Source organism: Scardinius erythrophthalmus, assembly GCF_964197995.2.
Source record: "Scardinius erythrophthalmus genome assembly, chromosome: 24".
Lineage (NCBI taxonomy): Eukaryota > Metazoa > Chordata > Actinopteri > Cypriniformes > Leuciscidae > Scardinius > Scardinius erythrophthalmus.
Window position 1 is genome coordinate 20661981 of NC_138244.1, and position 12723 is coordinate 20674703.

Here is a 12723-nt window from a genome sequence, read left to right on the forward strand (position 1 = left end):
CGAGTAAAATTCAAAATAGGTGTAAAAATCTATTTTTTTTGCGTTACACTTCTAATTTACGTTATAGTGTAAGTATTCTTTATTTATATCCATTATAATAATTATGGATATGCAATATTGGTTGATGTTTTTTCATAAATCCAGCAATGAACATGTAACAAGGAACGTCATTGAAAAGAAAATAACATAACAGCCATTACCTACGCTAACGTTACTCTGTCAACCGCCTATTGTCTAAATTACCGAGCTAACAGAGCTACTAGTGTTGTCACGGTACCAAAATTTCAGTAATCGCTACCAATACCAGTGAAAATCCACGGTTCTCGGTAACAATTTCGGTACCAAAGCTTAATTTAGATTAAATTTACATATATTAAAGTGTATATCGCGGTTACAAAGATGGAAACTGTAGTATTAAAAACACTTTACAATAAGATTCCATTTGTTAGATAACATTAGATAAAATGACCTAACAATAAACAATAGTTAGGCTATATACTGTCGCAATTATTCTCCTTGGGGTTCATTTAAAAATACATTTTTAAAATCAAAAGTTAACATTATTTATGTTAACATTATTTAATGCACAATGAATGAAGTGAACAAAAATGACCAATCAAGTATTTGTATTAAATAACATTCACAAACATTAATTAATGTTGTAAAAATATTGTTCACTCAATGTGTTGATGTTAGAAAACGCATTAAGTAACGTTAATGAATGGTATCTTATTGTAGTGTTACCAAACAGGAGATAAAACATGTTTTATTTGACTTGACTGTACTTTTATTTAATACAAAACTGCATTCATATTTAATTTTAAAAGAGCTTTTTAAACCTGCTAAGAGTTATCCAGCCAAGAATAAGCCTAGAACTGCTTTTCTGACGGACTGATATTAATGACGGCTTTTTATTTCATTTCACATCTCCATAAATATATCTAAAGCTAATGCAAGGGCTAGAAATCAATTAATTCTTGCTGATACTTCCTCGTCATCATGAAGAGCGCAGTTCGCACCGTTTTCTCCTTTCCACAAGCGCTTGCCCTCCCGTGGCGTCTGTCGTTGCTATGCAGCGCGCCGCTCGCTTCTATTATAAGGGCGCTTGCCGCGCGCCTACATTTGAAATCTGCACGCGCAAAAAACGCGCTATGTGAACTACCCCTTATGACAACGTGACATTAGCCTAATCCAAAATATTTCAGCCACCACATTAGCAGCACCGCCGGTCGCCATGTCTCATGAGGAAACGCAGCTTTTTGATATAAATTGTTTCTTGTTCCCGAATACAAATATTTTTAAAAGTATTTGTTCGAAATAAGTATTCGTAAAAAACACATTATTTGTGCTTTCCGAATACCGTATTCGGGTTCGGCTCCACCCCTATATCACACGAACTGCCGCAGCGCGCACACAGCTTGCTCCGGTCCAGAGACACGAAAGCACAGATATGCACGAGTCACCGCAGATCACAAAACATATCTGACCCATTTGAATTCTGCACAAAATGCTATATTTTAAAGTGATATGGAGGAGATTAGAAAGAGAAATGGTTAGACAGACTCGGCATTAGAAACAGCACTGACAAGTAGAAGAGATCATACCGATGCCATGCGCCAACATAAATTACAGTTTTTAAACTACAAATCCTCCGCATGAATATGCTAACTGTTGTGCTTTAGTAACAGTTTCATATTAAATCTAAATTGGAATCTATTAGACTGTGGCTGTCATAAGCTGTCAAATGCTGAGCTCAACGACTCTGTTGCTATTGGCTATTTTTAAAAGGGGAGGAGCTGCTCGATATGCCCCGCCCTGTTTTCCTGTTTCAGTGGAAATTACGTCAACGCATTGAATAATGCTGCACGTTTCAAGGCAATTCATTGGGCCTTTCTGAACTCCACACAGTGAGTAAAATGCTACCCAAAAAAAATAAAATCTGCGTCATGGCCAATTTGCAAACGAATTAATGAATGGTTCGTTTTGAGTTCTCAATCTAGCCTGTGTGTTAGTGGCTTTAATCAGACTCATGAATGAATAAATAGTTTGAATCAGTAAATGAATCATTTAGAGCCATTGCTAATGTCACAAGTGATTCCCGCATTGAACTGCAAGTCTATATATATAATACATAATAATATATAAGTTTTACAATATTGTATTCACCTTTTTCCTAACAAGCTTACTGTGATTTAGATAATGGGAGACACTTTCAGGTTAGGGGATTTCCACTCAAAATCATAATCATCCGTCAGTTTGACTGAATGAGCTGTAAAATTTGTTCCATTTTCAGATGTGAGGTAAATGTAACGTAGTGTGGTATTACAAGAATATCTATGGCAAGAGCTACATTCTTTTCCTCTGGATTATAATTTTTTCTCCTTGTTTTCTGCTGTAACAGTATGAAAAAAGACAACATATACTGCGCATTTGTGGTCTGCTCTACCGATTTTAATTTACGATATATTCTATGAATAATTCACTGGAGTGCACAAAGAATCCCTCGTTTTCTTCCCCCAAATCCTCACGTCTCTTCACAAGTTTGTTTTCATATGGATGCTTTAAAATGTAATTGTCACTTCTAATCCCTATTAACCCAATCCCAGTGTTTCTAAAGCAGGTAAATACAATATTTATTGTCTGTCAAAATGACAGAAATCACTTAGTGTTCCAGTTAATGAACAATTTTGATTAAAGTTATGTTATATGTAACAATACAGACATATATTAATATTATACAGCGATATTTAACACATCCGTAATATTGCTTGGAAATAACTTGCAACTGGTTTGTTGTAGTAATTTGTTAATGCTTTTACACTTGTAAATGTCCTTTTAATGTTTGAAGGTGAGTAGAATCTCATTGTATCCAGGTTTAGAAAATGCTTATTGCAGTCATTCATAGAGTGAACCTTTCACTGATTGTTTAGAGTTTAATAGAAGTTACTCCCATAATTCCTGCAAAGTGTAATGGGGCATAGGAAAAAAGTGGATGACTGGCAGTTTAAACTCAGAGGTTTATTTTTTATTTTTTTTTAACTAGCAGATTTGAACTTTTTGATAAATGTAGGTCACATTAAAACTGTCATGAAAACTTTTTCATTTCTTTTCGTTACTTTGCTAAATTACTTCTATATATTTAGTTGTTTCTACCCTGATCCAAGATCCAGACTTTCAATCTTAGATTTTTTATCTAAAATCGTGAAATGACACCTGTGTGAAAGAATATGAAAAAAAAAAAAGTTTAGGTAAATATCACTTATGGAAATAATGTTTTGCACAGTGTCAAATTTGTCAAATTCTGCATTTAAAATAAAGTATTGTTTTAGTTCGATTCATCCCGTCCCACACTCATACCATTGGTTTAGCCACTCATACTGGTATGACATGTTGAGCTGCTCAAACAAACAAAACAATATTTTGAAAGCGCCATATGAGCCATAGTGTATACACTAATCGTTGGAAAATAATCTACTTGACTGATTTATGGTTGTCTGTGTAGTTTTTTTTAATATTCCGAAATTACTTCACTTTTAATATGTCAAAAACAACTCTTCATTAAAAGCGAGTTCTTGCCCTCTGGTCGCTTTATTCCGTCAGCCTGAGATCTTCAAAGCTGACAGGGATTTAGATTGCAGTTGATCGTTTCTATAGTATTTTGTTCCAAATGCGTTCTGGTCTGGAGGATATCACTGCTTATTGACATTTTTTTATCTGGAGCAAATGTCTTGGCTGTCTGTGACTCCTGCGTCATATTTCCACTGGTAAATGAGAGTTAATGAGATGATCGGCTGCTCAAGTTTGTAGGGTAAAGGTTAGCATTAGGGTTGCCTAAGGGCTCAAATTAAAGCATATAATTGGTAATGTTCACCAGAAAAAAAAAAACATTTAAGACTGTACTCAACCTCAGGGTTCGTTTCCTGTCCACAAACCAGAGCTTCTCAGAATTTCTCAAAGCTTTTATCAAAACCTCATGACGTCGCCGTCAATCATCCAGAGATCATTTGAAATCCTGATTATACAGACCTACAATTTTATCCTGCATAATATCTATCTACCATCATATAATTCATGACATATTTGCTTATGTTTGACACTGTGGTGTTCATTTCTTTGCTTTGCATTGCAGATAAATTCCTATGAAAGGGAAACTTGTTTCTGAAAGCTGGAAGATGGAAAAGGGGGGCTTCATGTGCTTTGCTTTTTGAGTTTCCCTGGGGGGAATGTGGTGTCTCCGTTCCCTGACCTATTTGCCAAATGCTTCCGAAACAATGAGCAATTTATCTTGTACCTCATCTTTCCACACTTTTTTGCAAACATATTTTTATTGAATTTTATAACACATTTAACAAAAGAACATAACAAACAGTTCAATACAAACATATCTCCCCCCCCCCCCCCCACAATAACCCTGGCAGTCAGTGATGCGGTGGTGACGCATTCATGTAACATGTAAGGGTGGCGCTGCCAATAAAGCACCTAAAAGCGGTCAAAGAACCAGCAAAAGTAATGATTATGAATATGTCAAAGATAGATTATGAAGTGTCAGTGTCGGCTGCAAAGATGAAGTTGACGATGCTGACACGCGATCTTCGCTGTAGTGAACGCACCAGAGAGAAATGCACATTTCATACGGATTACATAAGCAGAGAGCAGTCTGTTTTCTTTCGTTTTGAATTGTTCTGTTTAAAAGTAGACATTTCAAGCTTTCTATAGATATATTTCTCAGGTCTATGAGGCAAGTAGGCTACCTTATACGCTGAGTTTCGGTTCATTTATGAGACGAGCTCCAGTTTCCAGGCAATTGGTTGATGAAACATTGATTAAAATTAACATACAATTAATACAAAATGAAATTCACTTAAAAAAAGGCTTTGTGCTTTCTGTTTGAGGTTTCTGTGAAAGTTTTAAAGCAGTCTTTTTGTGCCACCTAAAAGTTAAAGATTTTTTTGTGTCACGTCCGTACGCATGCGGATTTCCCTCATATTAAATATAAAACGCAACTGATATTTTTCTAATGTCTGGACTCCTTTATTAAGGGAGTAAAAATACGTTTCAATATATTGGTATTAAATGCATTTTCTGAGAATTTATATTTCAACGTATTTTATAATGTTAACTTAAAATAATACTAATAGTAATTTAAAGATGTGGTAGCATTGGATCTTGACGGGAAGGATAACTCTGGGAGTTGGAAGGGGTGTGTCGCGATTCTGCCTTCTCACACCGCGACACAGGTTCGTGGATCTGAGTGTGCGATTTCGGTTTCATATCGCATGTCATTACAGCCCTAACGTTTACAGTACTAAACTTTTCGTCTAATGCTAATTTTTTGTCATTAAATCATTATATATATATGTGTATATATATATATATTAACATTTTATAGAGGGCATTTTTCATATATGGTTGTAGACCTTTGACAGAAAGCGGGAGAGAAATATGGGAGAGAGACAGGGATGCGGGATCCGAAAGTACCATGACCATATCTCGAAGCGCTGCCCACGAGGCTATTGACTCCCACAAACTGAAACCTTTCTTGAAAATTGTATAAACGTTTTTCGAATCCATATGAAACCGACAACTTGGTATAAGCATTTAAACTATATTTTTTAAAAGGATGTTTCATTATCTTTACTTTGGACACCGTTATTCATCATTGGCTCTTAAATACCACAATTAGGCATTTAAAGAGTTGCTTTTAAGTCTATCAAATATGGTTTGGCTGCTATTCAGCCATTATTGGAAGTGAAGGATGATTTTCTTTGTGAGAGAAGAGAATAAGGTAGTGTTCCAGAGACCCTCCTCTGTCACACACTGGAAAATAATCACATTTGATCCATCCAGTTCCTCAAATGTAAGTACAGCTATTTTCTTTCTCATCCAAATATAACAGATGTCTTACAGTCTGGACACACGCGCAATTGTTGAATGTTTTTTTTTGGGGGGGAGGTGGCTGGATTATCCCTGTCTGTCTTATAAAGGCCACGGTTGGGCCAGTTTGGAGAGCCCCACTGTCCTCGCCAGGGCTTAGAGGTGTTGACGGGGGCCACAGCCCCCAAACAAGCCCCTGGCACTGGTCAGGCTGTGAAAGATGGTCTGTTTGGTTGCTATCTCCATCCTTCAACACCACCCCATCAATCCTACTAGGGGTAGGCCATCCCTACAGAGACAGTGGCCTTCTTTGTCTTCCAGCTGATGGGCTGAGGCCCCCGGCCCCGCTCTTACACCCGCTCTTAGTGACAACCACCTGAAAGAACCGGCTCCTACCAGACTGAGACCTCAAAGGCTTAGTCTACCTCAACTTGTAACCTTCAAGCCACTTTTAGGGCCCTATGATGCCAGACTTTATCTCTAGAGTTGCTCTGAAAGTCACTTTATGAACATTTTACCATTTTTTTTTATTAAAAACTACCATTATATCATAGATATGCAGAAACTCATAGGTCTTCACGACAACTCATCAACGAAAGTTTGGTCTGGTTAGATTTAAACAGAATTTGGACCATAAATAAAACTGAATTTGGGAAAAACTAAAACGGATATCATAGGGCCTTACACTTTACAAACACAAAATGGCAGCAAGACACACATGCACATTAGAGAACATGAATCACGAAGGGCTTCTGTAGGAGACTCTGAAAACAGTAGATCTGTGTGTAGGAGATCCATGTTAAACTCCAAAGGATGTGCTGGCCTATCACGTTTCTTTTATTATTAATGGCTCCAACAGGGATCCATAACTTTGATCCACACTTCACACAATAATAGGGCTTAGGATTTTTGTGGTTTCCAGTATTCCAAAGCAAACATTTGGTTGTAGTGGAAATCACACACTTGCTGTATTCAACTCTCTTGTCCTCATTCACCAGTGGACATTGGAGTAGAAGATCGCAGCATCTTCCTGCCACGGGGGCAGATGTTCTTGCGGGCTTTTGAGTCAGGGGTTTAGGATGCGGTTTATGGCTGAGAGGTCCACACGCAGGGCTTGGCCGTTCAACTCCTGGTGTGTGATGTTGTGTTCAAGTCTTCATAGGGCTGTTGTTACTTCTCTGAACACTTGCCTCAACACTAGACAGATTTATTGGGTGCTTTTGACAAAAAAATAAACTTGGAAGCAAAACCTTTTTTTCCTCCCAGCCGTCTACTTGTCAGTTTCTTCAAGAAACTTCAAAAATGTAAAACGCAGGTAATTCTTCTAGAGAATAGGTACAGATTTGCCATATTGTTCAAAGTTGAATTTAAACTTGAAGAATGCAAGGACAGTTGTGTTTACTAAGTTAACAGACATTTATTTATTTGTGTTTGTTTGAGAGGCTTTTATTTCACATAAAATGTCCAAAAAGGGGAATGAAGTGTCCATGGACATACAAGTTTCCAAATTTACAGCTTATCTAGTGTCCTCGCTGTGACTGGGAGTCATGAAGGCAGGGAGTGTCGAGGAGTTTCGCCCCAGGTAAGAGGAGGCACACACTCCCCTCTTCTGTCTGGGACTCGAGGGATGGCGGCTTCTTCATAGCAGTTCTGCTTCCCTGGAACAGTGGAAGTAAAGCAGCAGTGACGAGGCTCCATTCGATTCAGGTGTGCCTCATCAGGCGCCGCCAGTCCTGGTTACTGCACCCCTCCTCTCTTTCATACCCACACCTGTCGGAAACCCAGAACTTATTAGCTCATTAGAGAATGCAATACTTGAATTGGGTGTGTGTGATGAGGGAGACGTACAAAAGGTCATGTGGTGGTGGGTCCCCAGGACAGGTTTGAGAACCACTAATTGAAGGGACAAGGTGGCGCTAATAATAAGGGGGGAGCGCTTACTTACTATCTTTTAATTGACTTTGACTACATCTACAAATATGTTTGGTGAACATTCATTTGGCAGTTCATCTCCCTTTTAATACTGGCTCTGTAAACCTCTTGTGTGAACTTCCATTAACATTTCGCATAGACATTATCAGACAGAGGCCTGCATTAAGTTGAAGCCCAAATCTGGCAAATCTTGACCCAAATTTCACCAGACATAATACTGAACGTTTGTCAGGGTGTCATTGTAGACCTTTTTTCAGTAACCTGACCTGTTGGTCGAATGTATTCATTAACATTGTTTTGTTGACCAAAGTCAGCAGTTCTCAAACTTTTTATAGTGACATTACCACAAAAAAATTGGCAAAGCCACCTGATACCAAAGCATAATTTTACCAGACGGCTGTTTTGTTCTTATTTAATTGAAATTCACTAGACTTCTAGTACTAGCTAATTAATTTTATAAATTCATCCTGGTAGCAGTTTATTTTACAGTCATGTTCCCCTTGTACATACTATGTACTTATAGTAATTACAATAACTGGGTAATAACTAGGTTCTAACCCTGGCCTGAACCTACACCTAAACCTAACCTTAACCCATGTAGTGGTTACCTTATATTACCCAGTACTTTCTTAGGTAAGTGCACATACTGTAAAATACTGTAAAAAAAAAGACTTATGAGCTCTCTTTGGACACGGCTTTAAGCTTTGTGCTGAAGCCAGTCGTCTTAAATCATTGTCCAAAACCAGAACCGCTGAACCCTTTCCTGTGACTTTGTGATCCGTTCGCTGGAGGGCAGTTCTGTTTTTATGTGTTATTGTAGTTCTTCCATAAGTCTGGCAGCTTTTGTATTCAGTCGATTAAGTAGTTAAAAAAAAGTGGCTATTCTTTCATTAGTTTCCTTTTCCTCTTTCTGTTTTTAGTCCTGGCTGTTTGGCCCTCTTCTTATTCAGCCATTCGCATAAGAAATCTGTTTGGAAGGTATAAAGCCAGCAGGAAAAAACACTTTCACCTTTCCACAGCTATCCTTTTGTTAATACGCTGCAGTTTGAAATCTTTTGGCTCGTTGGGTTTTCTTTACGACTGCATTAAAAGCAGCAAGAAAGGGGAGTTTATTGTTTCAGTCTGTTTACTTTGATTATTTATGATTAATTTTGCATGTGTCTTGGTCCGGCCCTCAGGTTTGGAAAGTGTGGTGTCATTTGCGTCTGGATTTTAGCTTGGTCTGCTGGCTTCTTGGAGATATGTCGGGTTTACCGCAGAAAGCTCCACAATTTGGTTTTTGGGGGATTCTGCTTTTGTCAGTGAGATTAATGTCATTGGCCAGAGCTGATTCATGCTGCTTGTTTGCATTGGAGATGCTGTTTGGAAGCTGTCAAACTCTTCTTCATCTGTATTATTCTAAGAAATGTTGCTTGAAGCAAAAGTGCTTTCTCACAGATGAAGATCTTTTTAGATGTCTATAGTGGTATGAAATAACAGATGTATAGAGTCAGAATCAAAGTGATCAAAGTGATTCAGGAAGATGCATTTTTGGAAATTATACAGGTATGGTGATTTGGCGTGGAGATATGTGCCAAATTATTGAGTCATGTCCTTTTTTTTTGGATAATGTTCAGAACTTCATTTGATGCTGAAGTTAATGTGCAGAGATGTTAAGAGCTCTGTTGTAAGATGTGGGAGGAGTAATTTCCTTTTGGCATTATGTGTTATTATTTTGCAGATTAATTTGGTGACAGGTGTCAGAAATTGTAATTTATTCCTGTGATCAAAACTGAATTGTCAGCAGCCATTAATCTAGTGTTCAGTGTCACATGATCCTTTAGAAATGTAAATGCATTTCATTTTTTTATTATTAATTTATTTTAATAAATTGCACTGGACTTGGACTTTCTCACATTAATAATACATCCTAATATAGGAAATACATATTTTCTTTTTTTCTTTTCTTTTTTTTTTAAATGTATTTTGATCTTTTAAATGGAAAAATAACTAGTCAAGTATATTTATATATTAAAACAGGTTAGGCAATACCAAAGGGCTATGATCATAAAAGCAGACTGAAACTGACAAATACATTTATTGGTAGTCATTTTAAAGGAGATTGATTTTAATTCAGACTCTCTGCACTTTGAACACATGACAGTGATTTATAAGGGACATGGCTGAAACACAAACCTTTGAGTAACTATAGAGGACAGAGAGGGAAATCTGGGGTTGTGTAAACACAGTTTAATCTCACATATAAAAGGCTGTGCTCATTTTGAGCCTGATCCGTCTTAAGCTGCACCATTGCTTTTCTTACTGGTGGTCGTCTCCTTTTCAAATGCACAAAATCAAGGGCTCAGTGAGATATAAATGATACGGGTTGTGTTTCCAGTTTAAAAAAGTTTGTGTACAGAAACAACACAGAGCATTTTATATGTTTGCCTTGCGTTGGTTAATGTTTTATAATTAGCTGTCCGTTGAGCATCAAGAAGGAAAAACTAGGAGCGGCTCAATAAAAAAAAAGAAAAGTTTTTGTTTGTTTGTTTGTTGTGGTTTGTTTTTGTTGTGGTTTTGTTTTGGGATTTTGTTTTGCTTTGTGGTGTTTTTGTTTTGTGTTTTTGTTGTGGTTTTGTTTTGGGATTTTGTTTTGCTTTGTGGTGCTTTTGTTTTTGTTGTGGTTTGTGTCGTTTTTTTGTTTTGTGTTTTGTTACTTTAAATTAATTTTTATTTCATGACTTGTTTGCTCTTATCAGAGTACACTTGTTGAACTTGATTGCAACATTGTTTGATAAGTTGCCAACAACTGACACTCTGCCTTCTGTTTTAGTTAGCCTAGCCAATTCCACCAATGTAATTTTTTTTGTGTTTGCAAATAACTCGCTTGTAAAAAATATGGCCAGTTTACACACAGATTAATCCTATTTCTCTACTTTAATACGCTATGCTGTTTTGATTGACGTACTGCAAATGAAACGCACCATACGTTGGCATCTGCAGGCAACATTGATCTTCAAAATGCTAGGGCATGTACAAACCACATTAGTATTCATATCAGTGGTTCTCACTCTGATTCTAGAGACCTTACATGTTCACGTGGGCTTGGGAGCGATACCAGACAAGTCAACAGCTCTCCAGAATTTGGCAGAAGTTAAGAGTGGAAGCAAATAGTCTTGCTGAAGCCAGCGGGGGCTTAGTGGAGCAAATCTTTCCATTTCTATTATATCTGAAAGTTGTTTTCCTCTGTTGAGCGGTGAATAATGAAGGTTCATGACATTACACGTGCCGTGGCGTTGGGGGAATACTTAAAGAATGGTGAGAGCCTCACCAAACGAGCGCAACAGGAATAAAAGGCCCCAGAAAAACCAGAACCCTTGTCCAATTTGACTCTCTAATTTCCCGCCAAAAAAGTGTCTTGGTCTGAGGAGAAGCTGTTGCTCATTCAATTAGCCTATGTGTTCCACTTGTTCTTTCCAAGGGTCATGCTGGCTTGGCTTTCAAGTCCAGCTGAGTGTCTGTATCAGACGTTTGCATAAGGAAGAGCGGTTAGAGGTAAGGGATGTATGTGTATGTCATAACCCAATTTTTGCCATTTGCGGTGTCTCATGCTTAGGTTCAGCTGAAACTTATCACGGCACTTTATTCTCCCAATCCTGCCGATTCCGCCAAGAACGCACAATGGAGTAACCTTCTGAGGCTCTGCCATATGCTAATCAGTAATAACAATGAGACATTGATGGATGTTTGTAGAGCATATCAGCAGGTGTTTCAGTGTGAGTCCAGCACATATGGTTTATAAAAGCCAAAGAAATGGTTTTAAATAGAAACGCTGAAGTGTTTTTAGTGTTCATATGGACATATAAAACCAGACAAGTAGTGTTTTGGTTATGAAGGAATCATTGTTTTTGAGCAAAGTGAAGAAATCTTGTAAAAGAACGAATCTTGTAAGTGAGAAGATCTCTTAGCCTACTTTCACACTGTCAGTCCAAATCCAAATATTGTTGATCCGACTGTGTGTAAACTACTGCGTCTTCTGAGGCAGCGGCAGAACCGTAGGAGGCTGGTATGAGCGGCTTTATTCCGTGCGGTCGTCTCCGCTGGTCTCAAAACATGTCTCCATTGTCATTTTATGCTCGATCGGTTTTTGCAGTGACTTTCAGCATGTTTCCTATAACAATTTCTGACGTTCTATGTTTTACGTGGTGTCAGAAAGTCACATAAACCACGTGAAATCCGACCTGAGCTGTCAGACTGAAACGGATTTCCAGAAATGTGATTTGAATAGGATTTTAAACCACGTATGAATTTAGCACGAAACTGATTTGTAAAAATCGCATTTCTTTTATTTATTTTTTGCCGTTCACACTGATTGGATTTCAATCAGATATGCACAAGAATCTGATTGGGTCGGCACCAATAGCCCCATGGTTAACGCGCCGACATATAGCGCAACTGCGCCTCCGACGACCCGAGTTCGATTCCCGGCTCGGGCTCCTTTGCCGATCCCCTTCCCCTCTCTCTCCACCCCACGCTTTCCTGTCAAAATCTCTACTGTCAAAATAAAGGCACAAAAAGACCCAAAACATAACTTGCAAAAAAAAAGAAGAATCTGATTGGGACTGACAATCTGAACGTTAGATGAATGACGTAACTTGTAGGTAAATGTATAATGCAAGTGAATGGATCTTGTGAGTGAACAAATCTTTTAGGTGAACTCATTAAATGAAATAGTATTTTTAAATAATTTATTTAAGAGTAATTTATAATGCATTAATTTAATAATTTGATTTCATTATTATTGTTGATTTTTTTGATAGTTTGATAAAGTATCAAGTCTGATATGTGGTGAAAATGCCAATGTCTAAAAATCTCAACAAAAACAAACAAACATGCTAATGTCTGTTCTCATGAGGTCTAATGCATCTAAAACATGAA

The 12723-nt window shown here is 37.6% G+C and overlaps 1 protein-coding gene across 4 annotated transcripts in view; it reads left to right on the forward strand.

Moving 5' to 3' along the window:
- Positions 1 to 12723, forward strand: part of znf469 (zinc finger protein 469) — a 377504-nt gene that overhangs the window by 94768 nt on the left and 270013 nt on the right. The window lies entirely within an intron of this gene.